Raw genomic sequence first — 6,470 nt, forward strand, 5'->3', positions numbered from 1 at the left:
TTACACCCTCTATCTTTGCATGTACATAAGGGTGGTGTTATGCAAATGTTCAAACCAGTATGACGTATAACTGCATGGACATGTTTGAACAAGCCTTTTTAGGTAGGTGGATGAGGCTTCTCTAGGGTTTGTTCTCATCTCAGATTCTGCAGTGCTGTTTTATGGTTGTATCACTGTCATATGCAAATTGTGTGTACTGTAAGTTTGAATGAAGTGGCCTAATTTGTGTACAGTGACACGAGATAAGCTTGATAGTTAAGGATCTGGTAAGGGTCTTTATTGTGAGTATATACACACAAACACATTTGATTCATAAAAAACATTTAATATAGTGTAGCAGGTGAAATAATAAGTATTGAACATTTCACCATTTTTCTCATTTAACATATTTATAAAAATGCTATAACATGAAATCCAACATTGACATGTTACAAGATGTTGTAGCAACCCATTCAATCCAGACATTCAGAAATCAAGAAATCAAACTATAGATGTCTATAAATTAAGTAACGTGTAATAATGTAAAATGACACAGGGATAAAGTATTAAACACGCTTACTGAAATGTATATAATAGGGGTGAGCGGGGCATAAACTTACTCAGGATTTATTGTAACGCAGCTACTTGTCTTGTCTACTAGCAATCTGTGCTTTTGGTCATTTTTTTTATTTTTGTTCATATCTTGACTGTTGGTTAAGATATTGAACAGTGTTTTGAGCCATAAAAGTAAATTTCTTCATCTCAAGTTTTTTTTTCAATTTGTGAGTTGGGTGTGTAAGTCAACAAATCCAAACTTATGTCACGGAGTTACTAGACAGGGCGGAACCGAAAGTAGAGTGAAGAGGTTCCGCCCGGACCGGTTTGGCAAGGCACAACTGAGTGAGCGACGTGGCGAGCGATGATTGGGCGAGCCACGCCAAGGGGGAGGATATAAAGAGGGAAAGTAGAAGTTACTTTTCAGGAGTTCGGTTGTGTTGGACGGACGCTGTGAGTGCCTGCCGGGTTGAGTCGTTTGGATGCTGGAGTACACCACTGTTGACACATTCTGAGAGCTGTGGAGAGAGAGAGAGAGAACAGTTCAAAGCCAAGTAAGGGTGACCATTGGAGTTGAACGAACACATTGACACCTTTGTTGTTGTTGTGTCTGCATGAAGGACTGGGTGAGCCGCATCGAAGACATTGTTTACATTGGAGTATGCCCTGGAAAAGGAGGAAATAAGAAGAGAGAGATCAATTAGAGACTTTCCAGCCGTGAGTAACAGCAAATCAGTGGTGAATGTTGAATACTTACATTGTTAAAGGAGAGTGTAACCTGTTTATAAGCGGCCCAACCAGGTGTGTGTGGTAGGTGGGCAAGCCGAAAGACGTGCATTGCGCCGACGCTGGACAGCCAGGGTTTTGAACCAGGTTGAGACACTGCACGACGTAGCGAAATACGATCCCACTCTCCTATTCAGGCATAGTCCCGCCAGGAGAGGAGTACGGACCCTAACCTATTCACTGGAGTGTGTGCTGTGCAACGTGTGAGTGACCTATTTGACGTGAATACACAAAGCTTTTGTAGTGTTGTGCCGTGTCCTTGTTGTTTGTACTCACCTCAGGAGGGATTGAACCCCTGTGGATGCCATCGGGAGCCGCTACGAGGGTGCATGCCCAGCCAAACAAATTACGCCCTGTAACTGTGTCCAGCAGGAGCTTGACGGAAACGCCAAGTAAGGTACTGTGAGGAATCCCGTAGCTACACCGGCCCGTCTTTCAGTAGAGGAAGAGTTGAGGGTGATCGGGGGTTTTGGGTGCTTACACGTACGTTGTGTGTCAAACTAATGTGTGATAAATACTACTTTTCCGTCTAGATCTTCGCCTGCCTTAGGGAAGAGGACGTGCAGTCATTGGCCGCCTGAAATACATTCAATGGGACGTTGTTATGTCAGCCCCAGCCGAGTGCCAGACAAGGCCCCCCCCCGCCTCCTGCTGCATTAGATGATGATGGTGACGTATGGGTTTCAGTTTCGATTGTACTCCTGTGCCTAGTTCAGTATTCTCTGATATCACAGCCCTAGAAGCCCTGTATAGAGAAAGATACTTACGTCATCACAAGCTAAAGCTAATTTACCCAGCAACGACTCACAGCCCTAGAAGGCCTGTATAGAGAAACATACTTACGTCATCACGAGCTAAAGCTAACTTACCCAGCAACGACTCACAGCCCTAGAAGGCCTGTATAGAGAAAGATACTTATGTCATCACAAGCTTAAGCTAACTTACCCAGCAACGACTCACAGCCCTAGAAGGCCTGTATAGAGAAAGATACTTACGTCATCACGAGCTAAAGGTAATTTACCCAGCAATGACTCACAGCCCTAGAAGGCTTGTATAGAGGAAGATACTTACGTCATCACAAGCTAAAGCTAACTTACCCAGTAACGACCCACAGCCATAGAAAGCCTGTAAAGAAGAAGATACTTACCTGGGCTTGAGCTAGAGCAAACTTACGCAGTGACAACTCGAAATCCTAGAAACCTGTAGAGGAAGAAAATACTTACCTGTGTGCGAACTGAAGTTAAAGTCCCTTGACCTGCTTCAGAGGCCTAGTGAGAAAGAGATACGTACCTTGCCTCAAGTCCCTGCCAAACCCACTCCATACGATCCAGGCACCTAGAAGAAAGGAGTTGTGTGAATTTTCGTCCAACGTAGAACTTACCTTGTGTTTATTCTGCCCTCAGGAGCAACGAGGCGCGCCACGGGAAGCCTTTCCACGCAGGAGGTGGGCCATGGACGAAGGAGCTCCTCCAGGCCCTTGCCCTGCTATCCCCTGGTCCCACAGAGAAGACTTCTCCCCTCCAACGTCGAGAAGTGATATTTTAGATTCCCTATCCCCACTCCCCATTATGTTTTAACTAATTTAAATAAAGTTTACTGTTTTATTATACTTATCTCTCGTTGTTTGGTCATTGGGGTGCTTTTGGGACCTCCTCGAGGTGGAACTTGGGAAGGAGCGAGACGCACACAGTCTGTGGTCCGCTCCGACCTGTGACACTTATATGATTTTAGTCACTGTCTTGTTACCTAAAAGATAAGACCATTTTGAAACATGTTAGCAACTCCTAGGAATTGATAGCTGGGATTGAAATTTTTTTACACAGCGGGTTTAGTTGTAACAGTGTTACAACTAAGACTCCAGTATACAATGATAATAAAATGAAAACAATGTAAATAGTATTAATCAAAATGATAACTGTTAATACAATATCAGGGGAAATAACTGACAATTATGATTTTTTTGTCTTACTTGTGAAACCCTTTCAAAAAAGTCTATTTGTATGCATTGATGCTTAATACACAAATGGTTAAATGAAGGATCATGGATGGATAAATGTGTGGATATCTATCTATTAAAGGCAGATATATAAACAATATTCACCTTTAGTATATAGACAGAATTGTATTAAATTATTGAATGAACTTGCGCTCCCTGGGCGGTTCAGCGCAAAAAAAGAGGCGTGTTCCGGCGCAAACCATCCCTGATGCTATTTTGCAGTTTCAAAAAGCAATTGCGCCACTGACCAGAAAAAAAAAGTTTAAAGTCAGTGGCGCGTTGCGCGATGTTCATTATGCTATTCAGACCCGTCGCCAGACCTCAGTCTTAAGGGGGGCATATGAAATGCATGGGAGGGCACACTTATTATTAGCCTACAGTACGTATACTTATAATAATATATACTCTATTCGCGCAGCACGTAATCATCACGTTAAACAACCATCAGAAATATGACCAGATAGCCTATAGCCTACACACCACATTACATATAGAAACAATTTTATGAATATCCATAAATCTATACAACATATTACATGTGACACCAGACATCTCTCAAACATTGCATTTTAAAGCAGTCAACAGAGGGATATGCATTGCCATGAGACACGTGCACACACACACACACATTCACACACACGCACGCAGACTTTGAACCTACGGTACTGTGGAGGCAGCGCTGTCGTCTCTCCCTTCCCTCCTGTCAGTACAGCGGCAGGCGGCGTTTCTCCGAGCAGAAGCTCCTCATTAATAAAGTGTCCACTCGGAATTAAACTTGTGAGTGAGGTCCTTTTCAGAAGCAAGCTGAATCACCGCAGTGAACAAGTCCATATCTTCTGAATGTAGTAGTCTGTTAGGCCCGGGGTCGGGCTCCACGGTAGAGGTCTTCACGGGTCCACTTAGATCCGAAAACCCAAGGTCCGACCCGAGACCCAATCGGGTTCGGGTCTAAAAGTTTCACATGTGCCTCGGACACGGGTCGGGTACAACAATAACGGTCTCGGGTAATTTAAAAATGAATGTGTTTTTTCTGAACGGACTCGAGAAGACCCGAACTCTCTCGCCTGTGTGCGTCAATGTCCTTTTCAAACCTCTCATCTGTTTGCCAAGAGCGCTTGTGACATTGTGTGTTTGTCGGAAGGTTCATTTTCGTTGAGACAAACATGTCAGTCAATTATAAATTTACATTTTAGCGGTTACGTTGGTGTCGTCGTCAGATAACAAAGTAAAACCAATGGAGCAGCTCGCCAAATTGGTTGCAAGCCCACCGGAGTTTCTTTCTGTCTGACTGCTGCGCGTCTTTTGGAGACTGTTGTTGGGCTTTTAACCATTTGCGGATAATATCCATCTTAAAGCAGTATAGCTAAGCGAAAACTCATCCAGTTTAAAAAAAGTGCGGTAACTGTTGAGTGCATAGTTGAGCGGCTACACTGACGTAGGCTACGTCACGTACGTGTCGTACGTAGCCTCGTGATAGGCTGTTGCAGTGTAGCTAGATTCCCATCAATAAAACAAAATCACACCATTGTTTTTTATATTTTTAATGTTTTAATTATAAAGAATACATCATTAATGCAACACAAAATTAGCAACATTAATAATTTAAAATGACAATATTTTTTTAAATACTGGGGGGGGCACAAGCGTCCTTGAGGGTGGGCCCGGCCCCCTAAGGCCCGCCCATAGCGACGGGTGTGATGCTATTTTAAGGGCGAATGCTTGACCATAATGTATAGCGTGCACAATGCGCATACACTTTGCTTATCTAATCTACACAGATGCAACAGTTATTTTTGCAAATCATAAATTGTTACACTAAAGAATATTAATACAAGAGATAAGGGAAATCATAGTGGTGAGCATTGTGGTGATAGTTTTTACTTATTGTGTGGCTGCGTTAAAAAATTCTCATGCAAATAACGATTAAAATATTTTCATAAGTTTGTTGTGTGGCTGTATTACGTTTATTTTATGTAAATAATAATTAAAATGTTTTCATAAGAAACCTTAATGTATATGAACTTGATTTGTAAGAGTATTTTGGGGTTGGACCTTGCTTGCGTTTCTTGGGTCCGATTTCAAAGCCCCCAAACCCTTTCAGCGGTGAGGGTGGACGCAGCGATGTCCTCTGCTGGCGTCTGTGTAGAGGTAGATCCACCTCCCGTTACACGGCGTGCCCGATTTATGCTGGCAAGCTTGGGATTCCACCGTCTCCTGACATCATTGTAGTGCTTGGCGCAATGATGGGGATGCCAGCTGATGAGACTGTGGCTATTTCCTCTCACGCCTGTTTAACCAACGCTGATTTGGGCGGGTTTCTCCTATCCCCATAGACCAATTTAGAGTAGACGTCACAGTTACGTCACTGCAAGCTGCGCGCGCAATGCGGTTGCAGAAAAACGGTGGAAATGAATTAGACACGAGTGAAAAGAGCAAGATAACTCACTGGAAAATGTCCGGTTGTGCTGTTAAGTGTCAGAATAAGAATGCCAAAAAAGATGGCTTTCATTTTTATAGAATACCATCGTCAAATACATCATTTGAAGATAAACGTAGGTGTTTATGATTACAATAAGCCCTTAAACGGACAGAATGGAGCAAGGAAATCATCTGGAAATCTTTTAATAATTAGAATAGAAAATAAGTAGAGAAGATGTCCGGTGTTCTTTCGAAGTCTGTTCCCTCCATGTGTTTCTTATAGCGTTTTTATCATGTTACAATTATAATTTATTAAGGAAGAAATAATAAAAACTGTAAAATTATGAAATATTTAATAAACGCTATTATATATAATACATGATAGTATTGCTTTTACATGTACTTTAGCGATTCAGACTGTAAAAATATTTGATTTAGCAAAAAAGAACAATACATATACATTACATACATGCATATCAGTAGCCAAGCCATTAAAACTTTTGATCTATCTAAAAAAATAAACGTAATGTGATTAAAACGCTATAAGAAACATTGCACTAAAGGGAAACATAAAGGAATCAGACTTCGACAGAACACCGGATCCATAAAAATCACGGTTTAATGCTAAAACACTTCACAACCCTACTGCGGAGCAGTCACTTTCTGCAACCAGTTTGGCTCCGCCCACAAAAAACGTCATCTCTGTTTGCAAACACGAAATTGGTCTATACAAAAC

General features: G+C 42.1%; 1 long non-coding RNA gene across 3 annotated transcripts; it reads left to right on the plus strand.

Annotated features, from left to right (window-relative positions):
- The first annotated feature begins 965 nt into the window (after positions 1–965).
- Positions 966–3,026, plus strand: LOC135747206 (uncharacterized). Of its 3 annotated transcripts, none has more exons than XR_010531787.2 (3): positions 966–1,717; positions 1,854–1,994; positions 2,724–3,026. It is a non-coding gene; the product is annotated as an uncharacterized lncRNA (long non-coding RNA). The 3 variants fall into 3 exon arrangements; XR_010531786.2 differs by having other exon boundaries at positions 1,854–1,989; positions 2,724–3,020; XR_010531785.2 differs by lacking the exon at positions 2,724–3,026 and having other exon boundaries at positions 1,854–2,142.
- The last annotated feature ends 3,444 nt before the right edge of the window (positions 3,027–6,470 follow it).

Source organism: Paramisgurnus dabryanus, chromosome 1, assembly GCF_030506205.2.
Source record: "Paramisgurnus dabryanus chromosome 1, PD_genome_1.1, whole genome shotgun sequence".
In the NCBI taxonomy this organism is placed as follows: domain Eukaryota; kingdom Metazoa; phylum Chordata; class Actinopteri; order Cypriniformes; family Cobitidae; genus Paramisgurnus; species Paramisgurnus dabryanus.